At 41.2% G+C, this 3,380-nt stretch overlaps 1 long non-coding RNA gene across 1 annotated transcript; it reads left to right on the top strand.

The window, feature by feature from the left end:
- The first annotated feature begins 1,639 nt into the window (after positions 1-1,639).
- LOC310960549 lies at positions 1,640-2,756 on the top strand. The gene is made up of 3 exons (XR_014593603.1): positions 1,640-1,708; positions 2,160-2,197; positions 2,474-2,756. It is a non-coding gene; the product is annotated as an uncharacterized lncRNA (long non-coding RNA).
- The last annotated feature ends 624 nt before the right edge of the window (positions 2,757-3,380 follow it).

The following is a 3,380-nucleotide window of genomic DNA, read 5'->3' as shown; positions in this document are numbered from 1 at the left end:
GATCATCCCGGTATTTTTAAACGGGGCTCGAATGCTGTATCCAGTTCTCTTCATACACCCATGGTCTGCACCTAGCCTGAAGGAACACATTTTGCAGGTTGTAGCGTTCTATCATCGAGAATCTCCACCCAAAATTGGGACCTTTTGGAAACCTTAACATAACATCTAGTGAGCAACTGAATATCTTGGAATGCGGTGTACAGTTGTAACCATGTACCCCAACCATGTAACCAAAATCCACTCAAGTCAGCTCTCAAAGCATCTATGATAAAATGAGTGGACCAAGAACACTTGGTTAATTGCACATTTCCATTTGAGACTGCACTTGGGCCATGGCTGGTGACTTGAACACAGACTGTAAAGCTTGTAAGGCAGTATCTGGCACCATACTTTTTAGGAGTTCCTACACTTGTGACAGTTTTCTAAATCGTATTTTAAAATGCAGGTATGAAATAAAAGACCAGATGACAGAATGGAACAATGGGTAGAAAAGAAAAAATGGATAACAGTCTGAAGCTTCTGAAATTAATTTGATCCTTCTTTTAATCATGCGAGTGGCGTGTTGCAGTGTTATTCAGTCAGTTCACGTCCTTAGTCAAGAATGAAAATATCTCAACTATTTAAAGGATTACCTTGTTTGTACCTTGTGTTGTCCTCTGTAATGTTAATAAACCTTATGGATGACACACAATCAATTATGGTCAGGGGATCACAGAAGTCTGTAGGATTTATGACCAAGAGGACCATGAATGATTGCACAAACTTTTAAGACGTATTCACATTACATCTGCCCTTCAGTTCAAATAGTGGTCCAGAGAGATTGTAGCCTCGTGAGACCATCTGGATCTTGCAAGCTCTATTATATTTTACTCGCAGATCAGTCTGGTAACGTGCAATGGAGTAATCAGCGTTGGCTTTGAAGTGGGTTTAAGTGTAAAATCCGACCTGATCTAGACACATTTTCAGACAGCAGGAGCCCTAATTCTGTTAGCCGCTCACTAACGCTTTTTTCTCTTGGATCCTTCTGTTGAATATGGACGGGCACCTGAAATTGGGCCTTTGATCCATAAATTCACGTTACACAAACGGAAAATACCATTTACCCACGTTTCCTTTCTGAGCTTTGCCCCGATGCAGTAAGTACGTCAAACGCTTCAGAGATCTGATTGGTTGATCTGGCCCGTATGTTGGTGACAGACAGATGGTTTATTCAATCAGCAACTAGTATTTTCACCACTTCCCAAAAGATCTCCAAACCAGAGTTGGATGGATCTGCTGGGACAATGAGAGTCAATCCATCTGTCGGAGTCAGTTTACAGAGATTGGCCGTGCCCATAAAGATTTACGCCACTCAGGTCAAAGTTCAACAAATATGAACTTTGGCGCACCTGTGCTCAGCTCGACGCACTTCGGACATCTGTACAGAGTTGACGCAACAAACCACATGCACAACTGGGCCCAGTATTTCAAAATTTGTAATCTGGATCAGAATAATCCGGATAATGAAATCCTCCTTTTCTCAGTCATGGATCACGGTGATCCTGCTGACTTTATCTGAGTATTTCAAAACACAGGCAGGGTGGATCACCTTGATCCCTACCTGGCCGGATACGGATTTCCCAATCTCAAGTCTCCGCCTCCGGGATCTGAAACATGGTGGACTACTTCATGAAAGGAGTAGCAGAGAGCCGACTTTCACGTCAAAAGTGTAATTTAACCGTCGTCTATTGTGTAGCGGTTTTAATACCATACGAACGGCAACCAACACATCATGCAAGCCAACTATTTGAATTGTCACCTTATTAAAAGCAGGCCGTGGCGATCTCTAATTGAGACGCGGCCGTGCTAACGGGAGCTAACGCGGCTCCATTGACTTGTGTGTTAAGCAGCTAGCGGGCTATCATTAGCGGCTATCATTAGCGTCATGTCATTTGCAACACGGCAGATTTACAGTATAAGCAGGCTGCATTGTGTACAGACCTGCTCAGTGCTTAGAAAACACAACGCAACACAGTTTGAGTATTAACTACAAGGTTTGTTCAGAAGGTTCAGAATGCTACAGTAGCCTAATGCTGGTGATGATATCATGTTTTTGTGTAGGCTACATAAACACAATTTGGGATTGTGGATTAAGATACTCATACACCTTCTACCTTCAGAGTCCACTCACAGCCATGGACCACTCAGCTACAACAGGGTGAGTGCTGGAAATCCTTGAAAATGCTTTAATTGTATTGATACATTTAAGACTTTCAAGTAATTGGAGTTTGAATAAAGTGCTTGAAACTGCTTAAATTTGTAATGGCATTACTTTCATGGTATTGGTCAGTGACACAATTAGAAACATTTCTTCATCCTAATTCCTCTCCAACATTGGTGAGAGCTTGTTTTTTTTTGCATTTCACTACACTGTTTTTAAACCTTGGTTTTAGCTTTGCATGTGACCAATAAACTTATCTATCTACCACATCAGGCACGGGGGCGAGAGCCAGAGCCAGCGCCAGCGCCAGAGCGACGGCGACGGAAGAGGCATGCCGGGGATGAGGAAGCCTATGAGAGGCTCCTCAAAATGGAGACCGAAAGGGCAGTCAAACAGACTGAACTGGCCAAACGGCAAATTAAGCTGACGCTGCTTCAGCAAAAAGAGACAGAATTAACAATCAAGCTGTTAGAGAAACAGCTTGACATTTGAAATAGCATGGTCCTTAGTGGTCACATTATTTTTTGTTGGAATAAAACTTTGTTTGGACCCTGCATTCCTTTGTCTTTCTCTGTTTTGGTACATGCAAGTTACAATGTTTGGTGAACTAGAATTTGAGAAATAATTGTAATTTTATTTACAGCAGTTTTACAGTGTGGTCAAAAATTTTACTATGCTTTACGTTTTTTGATATTACTTAAATTACTTGTTAGAAGTACAACACTAACACTTAAGTGTAACAAACATCTTGAGTAACAATATCTAGGAGAAGTATGCGCTCAGAGTTTGTCAATCCAAGTCAAATCCACCTCTGAGGTGGGATTCAAATGATCCTGAAATTTTGGTATCAAGTTGATCCAGATATCTGACTTAACTTTTGAAATACCCAAATCAGCCTTTTATCTGGATTCAGGGGAGGATTGGATTACCAGAGCTGAAACCCTGATCTTCAGGATCAGGATTCTCCTGATCTGTGTTGAAATACCCAGTTTTCAGATCAGATCTAGATTTAATCCAATCCGACCAGGATAATCCTGTCAGATCACGTTTGAAATACTGGGCCCTGGAGACCATCTTGAATACAAATACGACTGGTTTTATAATCATCCTTTTGGGTTCAAAAGTACATTTTCTTTCAAACAATGTCACTGGTCAAATGAAAACAGATATTATAGAAATA

The sequence above is a fragment of the Echiichthys vipera genome, assembly GCF_963691815.1.
Source record: "Echiichthys vipera genome assembly, chromosome: 18".
NCBI lineage: Eukaryota > Metazoa > Chordata > Actinopteri > Perciformes > Trachinidae > Echiichthys > Echiichthys vipera.
The sequence above is the reverse complement of the archived record's forward strand: the minus strand, read 5'-3'. Positions and strand labels throughout refer to the sequence as shown.